Here is a 9,372-nt window from a genome sequence, read left to right on the forward strand (position 1 = left end):
CTTTATCTTGAGTATCTGGGGAACAATAGAGACTCCTAGGAGCAATCTCGTGAACGTACCATCTCACAAATGAGTGCTTCATAACTCCGGATTGGCAATGCCCATTGCAGTATCTATATTGTGAGCAAGCATGAACCCATAACAACTGTATTCTTAGACCACATGTGACATGTTCTCAAAATGTTAAATGTGTCCATGACTTACAAAATCGGGAGTATGTCATATATTAAACTTATGAGCAATGTAATTTATCAAAAAGTCTTGGCAATGCTTTGAATTTTATTTGGAAGAAATGGTTTTATTTTTTATTTATTTATTTTATTTTATTTGGCTTGTCAACTGCTTACAAGATAATAGGTATAAGTAAAAACATAGTTATGAATACATGGATACATATAAGAAAAATAAAAGAAACAATAGGACAGGGACGGTAGGCACATTGGTGCACTTATGCACACCCCCTACAGACCTCTTAGGAAAGGGGGGAAGTCAATAGTAGAAAGTCTAAGGTTAAAGTTTTTTGGGTTTGGGGAAGAAACCACAGAGTCAGGTAGAGTATTCCAGACATTGACCACTCTGTTGCTGAAGTCGTATTTCCTGCAATCAAGTTTGGTGCGATTAACCTTGAGTTTGTATCTATTGTTTGCTCTTGTATTGTTATGGTTGAAGCTGAAGTATTCATTGACAGGTAAGTCATTGCAATGTATGATTTTATATACCATACTTAGATCAGACCGAAAATGGTGTAATTTTAGGTTTTCTAGGTCTAGAATTTCAAGTCTGGTGGCATAAGGTATTCTGCAACGAATAGAGGAGTGGAGAACTCTTCTTGAGAAATATTTCTGGACTTTCTCAACTGTGTTAATATCAGATACGTAATGCGGGTTCCAGACTGATGAGCTGTATTTGAGTATTGGTCTAGCAAATATTTTATATGCTCTAGTTAGTAGTGTAATATTACCAGAGAAAAAGCTATGTAAGATTAGGTTAACAGCTCTTAATGCCTTTTTGGCTATGTAGTTACAGTGGGCTCTAGCACTTAGATCATATGAGATGAGTACTCCTTGACAGAGTTTGGATCATCAACAAGGTCTTGACTATTCAGCCTGTATTTTATTTTCTGATTTTTTTGGCCAATATGTAAGACAAAGCATTTATTTGTTGAGATTTGAAGTTGCCATTTGATTGACCATTCTGATACATAGTCGAGGTCTTTTTAAAGGGTAGCAGTATTATCTGTGGTGTTGAATAGCTTTACATCGTCAGCAAAGAGAATGCAGTTGCTCTTAATATGATCACAGAGGTCATTAATATAGAGTAGGAAGAGAGTTGGTCCTAGAACACTGCCTTGGGGGACACCACTGTTGACAGGTACAGGATTTGATAGGACGTTCCCAATTTTTACCATTTGTTGCTTGTTTGATAGGAATGCTTCTATCCAGTTATGCAGGTATACAGAGATACCATAAGACCTTAGTTTTAGGAGTAGTTTGTCATGTACCACTGAATCAAAGGCTTTACAGAAGTCTACGTAGATTGTGTCTATTGCCCTGATCGAGTTGTGTAGTCCATATGTTTTTATAGTGCAAGAGTTGCAGGTTCCAGGCCAGTTTCCTTCTGAAACCAAACTGTTTGTTAGAGAGTAGGTTGTTTGTCTCTAAGTGGAGGATAAAGGATTGGTTAATAATTGATTCCATAACTTTACAGGTGATGCAGCATAAAGAGATTGCTCTGTAATTTTCCACTAGGCTGGGCTCTCCCTTTTTGAAGATGGGAATGACTGTGGCTTGTGACCATAGTTTTGGCAAGGAGCTGGTCCTGAAAGATTTTTCTAAGATTATGCTTAGGCGATGGCAGTGGATAGCTTTTTTAAGAAGTAGGCACATATTCTGTCCGGTCCAATAGATAGAGATGGTTTTAGATTGCATAGTGCTTTTTCAACATTGTCTTCTGTAAAATTGATATGTATTAGATCAGGGGTCCCCAACCGCCGGTCCACGGACCGGTACCGGGCCGCGGAACAAGTCTTACCGGGCCGCTCGTTGCTGGGCACCGCCATCTTTTTGATAAAAAGTGCTTCCGGTGAGCTTTTCGGGCAGAAAGCTCACCGAAGCACTTTTTCATCAAAAAGATGGGCCAGCGCTTTCGGTGAGCTTTTCCGGGTGAAAGCCATTTCTACCGAAAAAGCTCACCGGAGCGCTGCGCCGCCATCTTTTTTTTTTTTAAGCAAGTTTTATTAATTTCAAAAATAAACAAATCATCATCAACCATTACATATTTGAACCTTTTTCCATCATAAATTTTACAAGTCAGATAAAACCTTATCTTATACAATACAATTCTATTTTAAACCATTTCCATATGAGCATAAAAATATCTCTTATCCAATTTCTCTTTACTTCTCCTCACTCCTATCCAATTTCACCACCATTATTTCATCTATTTCTTTCTGACTAGATTATCGTCATTCTCTTTCTGTATTTCTAAAAGGTTTCACCAATGCTTCTCAAAAACATAAACAGACACAAACAAACATATAAAAATCCTTTAGTAAAGTAACTTGGCCCCCAGTACCTCTCTTTATATGGGCTTTAATTATATTCATGCTCATCTTACAGATCATTACCTATTTTGTTTACCATTCTATATCTTCTATATATACTTCTCCACACATTTCACTCTTCATAATTCTATCTTATTCAATCCATCTTAATTTAATTCATTATATTTGTATCTTTTGCCCATCCTTCACTATCCCTCTATCTCATTCCTTATAATGAAAAAAAAAAAGAATTTCTCCTGAAATCACTAATCAGAGTATGATGCCTTTCTATCCTCTCCCTAAATATTAGATTAACATTTAAAATAACATCTAATACCCAATCTGATTCTGCTTGGTACATTCTATCTATTAATTTTTACTTTTAATAACAATAAAAACAGAGTAATAAATCAAAAATGTTTAAATACATAGTATCCTCCTAAATACGTAGTTAAATAATAAATCTAAATAATAAATCTTATAACATACATTTTAAAAATCAATCATTATTAAACATTTCAACATTTTAATTTCTTATTAACTCTTAAGCCATTCTAATTTTTTATTTCTAATACAAATGTTACAATACCATCTTATGTACCTTGCAAAATCTTTTTTAAGAAAATTTATACTTTACCCTTTATCCCTAAAAAGATTCCTCTTTTCCCATCCAATTTTAAAACTTTGTGGCTTTTCTCCGCCTTTCCCCTTTCTTTCTTCCCCCACCAGATCTTCCTACCCCCACTTCTTCTAACCTCTGTCTTGCTGGCATCCCTTCTCTGTTGTATTCCTTTTTCTCTTGTTTACTATCATTGTATTTATTTTGCATCATATTTTTCTCTTTCTTAAATGTTTTTAGATCTTAAGTCCTTCATTTTCCTCGCTTTCTTCCTTCCTTCTTTCTTAGATAAGTTTTTGGATTCATTAAAGATGGTGTCTTCGTCTTCTTCTTGTTGTTGTTCCATCTGTCGCATTGTCTGTTCATAGTTAACCAGCGCCATTTCTAAAAATAGAAAAGCTTTTTCCATGCCATCTTTACAGGCTGCTTTTGTTTGCTCATATTCATCCCTCAATTCCTCAAAGGAGAAAGCCATTATAAATCTTTTCTTTTCTTTTTCCCCTCTTTCTTCTTAATCCAACCAAAATATTCCAAAAAGAAGGGAAGACAATCCCACAGTCCACAATCCTCAATCAATCCAAGCCAAGCCAAAATTTCCCCTTTCTCTTCCAGGGGTAGTGTCAGACAAAGGAAAAAGAAAATCCAAATCTGTATTTTGAAGCCTTATTAAAATTTTATTTCTGTCTCTAAATCCTTAAGGCATCTCCTCCAACAAAATCCAACCAGATAAATATATTTTTTTTGTCCTCTCCCTTCCGACTTATCCCATAAAGCTAGTTTTACCTGAAAAAAAAACAGGTTTCTCAATATCCGTTTGTTAATTCCGTCGGGAGGGAGAGTAAACTTTCCTTTCAGCACCTCAAAATTGCCGCTTGCTTTCTTTTGTGGAAAGAATCATCCAAAAAGCCATCACTTCCAGGAATTAAAGTAAATATATCTCAGAGTCCTGGATCGACCAAGAAGACTTTCACTTTTAAAAACTTTCTCCTCTTCCTCCTGCGCATACTTGCCCAGCTGCCGGCTTCTTTGTGGCGGCCATTACGGACCGCCGCTACACCGTCTTGGTAAAAGGGGTTCTGCCAGCCAGGGAGGGGGTCTGCAACACCCCCAAACCCTTTTCCGGATCCCCCTACCTTCAGCTGCCCCTGCAGGGCAGCCTTGCTCCGCACCCTTTCAGATCGGAGCCCCAAAAGCGGCTAAGCGCAGCGGCAGGGATCGCGCAGCTTCGCGAATCCCTACCGCTCGCAAAGCCGACAAACCAGAAATCCTTTTCTTGCGCAGGGGCCATGCTAATCTTCTCTGTATCGTTCCAATTTTAGTATATGTGCTGCCGAAGTGAGGTCACCGGAAGCACTTTTTCGTCAAAAAAAGATGGCGGCGCCCAGTTGATGCCGGTACCGGGCCGCGGCGCCCAGCTGATGCCGGTACCGGGCCGCGGCATAAAAACGGTTGGGGATCACTGTATTAGATCATAGTAGTTGTCTGTGGTTCAACTAGGAAATACTGGGCATGACCCATTACTGTTTACAAATACTGAGCCAAAGAATATGTTAAAGAGGTTGGCTTTAATAGTGTCGTCGTTGCAGTCTTTACCATTCAGGGGTGGGATGGACCTTGAGTCTTTTAGTTTGTTGTTTACAAAATTGTAGAAAGCACAGATGTAATTGGTGCATAGAAGGTTTTCCTCTTGTTTAATGTGATAATTGGTGCATTCAGTCTTTATCTGGTGGCATAAATTTTTGTATCAGCTTTTGAAGTTGACAACGTGACCAGATTTGTTTTTCTGCCAAAGTGATCTCTTTTTGGATTGAAGCTTCCTTATTGTTATGGGTAATTTATTTTTTTTCTGGTTTTTGGAGTTGTTATTGGTACATATTACATATACGCATATTGGAATGCACAAGATTATATAACATCCATGCCGAATACGGTCATGCAACTATTGAAAATAGTCACAGCTAGGAACAAGCATATCTGCTTTTATGATTTCCAGGCTGCATTTGCACGTTTGCATGTTCTGAAGTACCTTTTCCAAAACAAATGAAACATATTGTACAACTCTGTTTTATGATATGTGAAACATTTTGGAAGTCTCCACTAAGGATGCTATCTTCAAATACATTGAAAGTTAGACCTTGCATATTCCTAAACTCCTATCATAGGACCCTAGTGATTTTTAGAATGTATCATGTATTTGGATATTCAGAAGTAAGTCACATCAAATTCAATGTGAATTCTTTGCAATAAAATGCATAGAATATTATATCCTGAATTCTCTAAAGGGGTCAGGCTAGCTTAACACAATCCAGAATGCATTAAACATCAGAACTTTGCCAACACTGTCCTTTTAAACTTCTTTTTTTTTCTTTTATTTTACAGGAGTTTTTCAGAAAGAAAATGTTATAACAGTTGTTTAAAGATAGAGAACTGTTTCTTTTTTCTCTCTTTTTTTTAAAAAAACAAAGGCTTTGTTATTGTCTGCTGCTATTTGTACAAATAGCATCAACAACATCTCTGTTGGTAACCTGGCCACCATGGTGAAGATTACTTCACCAAGATTACTTCACTATGGTGAAGATTACTTAGAAAAAAATTACACAGTGTTCATGCTGTAAAAAAATAGGGAAAAGAAAAATTTGGGGCACTTTTTTCCCCCCGATTAATCTGTAGAACAAATAGGAAAGTAAGGAATATATGTCTATATTATGGTATTAAACTGCAGTAATCCAAAGAAATTGACTGGCAGCTTAGACAAATAATATATTTTGCATAAATCATATTCAGCATATACAATTGATTATATTAAAAATGTACTGGGGACATAGAATCTCTTCTTTAAATTCCAGTGCTGGAGCATTTTCAACTTCTGGAGGCAAGTTGTTCCACTGTCAGTTCTAACTATCAGGAAATTTCTCCTTAGTTCTAGGTTGCTTCTCTCCTTGATTAGTTTCCATCCGTTGCTTCTTGTCCTGCCTTCATGTGCTTTGGAGAATAGCTTGACTCTCTCTTCTTTGTGGCAACCCCTGAGATATTGGAACACTGCTATCATGTCACCCTTAGTCCTTCTTTTCATTAAACTAGACATACCCAATTCCAGCAGCTATTCTTTATATGATTTAGCCTCCAGTCCGCTCATCATCTTTGTTGGTCTTTTCTGCACTCTAGAGTCTCAACATCTTTTTTACATCGTGGTGACCAAAACTATTCTACATATGGTCTTACCAAAGCATTATAAAGTGGTATTAACACTTCATGTGATCTTGATTTTATCCCTCTATCTATGCAGATATCTACCTATCTGTTGAATGAAAGAATAACAGAACCTCCTACTCTGATTTTATCAAATACTAGGACAAGTAATAAAAATATTTTTAAAAAATTAATGGGTTGGGACTTCCTGCAAGTCTTTCTGTTATGATTTGAGCAACATGGCTATTCCCTCATTTGCCAGACCACTGCCAGAGACCACTGTTTTGCAGCTTTCTTGTGAGGAGCAACTTTTTGAACCATTTATGGGCAATTTCAAATCTTCTCCTTGTCCAGAGAAGAATTATGAGGAGCTGGTTTACTCACTAGCTCCTCCTTCTACCACAGTCGTTGGTTTCTAACAAAGCCATTTTCAGTTTGCCATTTCTTCTCAGGAAATCCCAACACATCAAAATTATTAGTTGCTGTGATACTTACTATTATTTATTTCATGTATAACTTGAATCCACATAACGAACTTGTTTGCCTGATGCTTCACCAGCCCACCATCTGAATCCAATTTAAATCATACATCACCCCAGTCATTTCATGCATCTGATGAAGTGAACTGTAGTTCACAAAAGCACATGACTGATAGCAACATATATTAGTTAGACTGGATGCTACATTTGAGTTTTTTGCTACTATGGACTATCACAGTCCTCCTGCAGTTTCTGAAAGGGAAACGGAAAAGTCATCAAGATATTATTGCTCTCTTACATTTGAATATTTGAAAAATGAATATTCCACACAGTCTGCAAAGTTTTGCAAAGCTTCGGTATTTCAGAAATACTGCTTTACAGTAGCACAACAACTGGAAATAATGGATTTCAGCATAGCAAACAGCACAAGAACATAAAAGTTCAGAACAAATTTTGGAATATTTAAATGTCCCAATGTATAAGTGCTCTGTGACTAGTTTGTTTCAAATTAAATTGATGCTTCTAATTTGGTTATACTGAGAAACAAGAATAGTTTTTAAATTTTATCTGTGGATGTAAGCATGACAAAACATAGATATTTGAGCTATGCAGGAAAAATACCAATTATTTCCTCCCCCTTCATGGAATTCATTCATACCTCATTAATAACCGATCCTTTAGGTACATATCTCCAAAACTAATTTAATTTTTCTAAGCCTCTCTAGAGTCACTATTATTTTTCTGGCTGTGTGTATTACAATCACCTATGTGTGATTTATTTGTCCACATGTGCAATTTAACATTTGTTAAAGCAAAGCAGAGTGAATTTTAAAGGTGCTTGTGATTAATGATATTAATATATAAAGTGCATGAGGGGAAAAAAATCTACTCCTTAAAATAATTACATTCAAATTGGTTAGAAGAAGGCAATGGAACTTTAAAAAACCTCCCAGAAAACCCTAAAATTAACCGGGAGGTTTACATATTGCAATACACAAGGCTCTATGATTTTGTGCTAGTCCCCTCAAAAATCCAGTTGTCAAAGTGTACACCCCAATAATTGATACAACAAAAATTGAGATTTGTATGTCAGCATTAAAAAAGCTCTTAAGTAAACACCTTAAAAAGACACGGTTTACATACCAGATTATTTCAATGTGACACTTGGCAGTCAAGCAGAAACAAGAATCACTGGTATCTTTGGATTTGGGGAGATGAATGATGCAGGTGACTGTTGGGTTCAATCTTGCCATGAAAATCTATTTTGAATCATGAATATCTGGTTCAAACACAACAAGCATTGTTTATACACTTGAACCCACCATATAAACTGCAGCATAATCCTATTGATTATGCTCCATGCAGCCATCAATGGTTCAAATCAGTCCTTGTCAAGACATGCCCAGGTCCAATGTTCAGTTGTTTATTTAGTTATATGATTAGAAACTGTCAAATTTCTAATGACTCTGGGTGGCATATATTAAAATACAGAAATAGAAAAAAATGAGGACATTAATAAAGAACATTTAGGAATTGTACTCATTATTTGTGCATTTATTTCCCTATATGAAATGTTTAAATTCTCTTATATTTTATTCCTTATATTTTGGGGTGTGCTTGTGTGTTTTTATTTCTGAAGAATGTTTTTTTTTTAAAGCCAACAATTCAAAACAAATTAATAATAATCTATGTTCTTAAAAAAGAAATTTTGAGAACTTAATGAGAGCCAGAATTATGTAGAAGTTGAAATGTCAAGCTATGATTTGAACTGTGGCTGTCACCAGTCTTTTCAGACATGATGTTTTAACTTCCAATCCTAACCCTGCTTCTTGAGTTATGGCAAAAATAGATCAGGGAAAAGGAAGCTGAGGAAATTGTGTATTTACCCTTGACCCCATGGCTTGAGTCAGCCTTACCAGTAACCAGATGAAGAATCAATACCACAGTAAGGCTGGCTACTTTTTATTAAGGTAGGCTGCATTCACAGAGGGTTAGAAAAGATCACATGAAGTGTTAATACCACTTTATAATGGTTTGGTAAGACCAAATTCAGAGTAAGGTATTTAATTTTGGTCACCATGATGTAAAAAGGATGTTGAGACTCTAGAAAGAGTGCAGAGAAAAGCAACAAAGATGATTAGTGAACTGGAGTCTAAAACATAAAAAGAATGGTTGCTGGAATTGGTTATGTCTAGTTTAATGAAAAGGAGTACAGGTGACATGATAGCAGTGTACCAATATCTCAGGGGTTGCCACAAAGAAGAGGGAGTCAATCTATTCTCCAAAAAACCTGAAGGTAGGATAAGAACCAATGGATGGAAACTAATAAAGGAGAGAAGTAACCTAGAACTAAGGAAAATTTTCCAGACAGTTCCTGACAGTGGAACAACTTACTTCCAGATGTTGTTAATGCTCTAACACTGGCAGTTTTTAAGAAGAGATTGGACAACCATTTGTCTGAAATGGTATAGGGCCATGATGGTGAACCTATGTGTCGGCTTCTGTCAGGTACTGGATACATTCCACAACAAACTACATTACTC

At 36.3% G+C, this 9,372-nt stretch overlaps 1 pseudogene; it reads right to left on the reverse strand.

Moving 5' to 3' along the window:
* Positions 1-4,414: 4,414 nt before the first annotated feature.
* On the reverse strand, positions 4,415-4,506 carry LOC113411756 (U6 spliceosomal RNA; annotated as a pseudogene).
* Between the last annotated feature and the right edge of the window lie 4,866 nt (positions 4,507-9,372).

Source organism: Notechis scutatus, chromosome 5 (assembly GCF_049901735.1).
Source record: "Notechis scutatus isolate UNSWTSFEM ecotype Mainland chromosome 5, rNotScu1.2, whole genome shotgun sequence".
NCBI classification, from domain to species: domain Eukaryota; kingdom Metazoa; phylum Chordata; class Lepidosauria; order Squamata; family Elapidae; genus Notechis; species Notechis scutatus.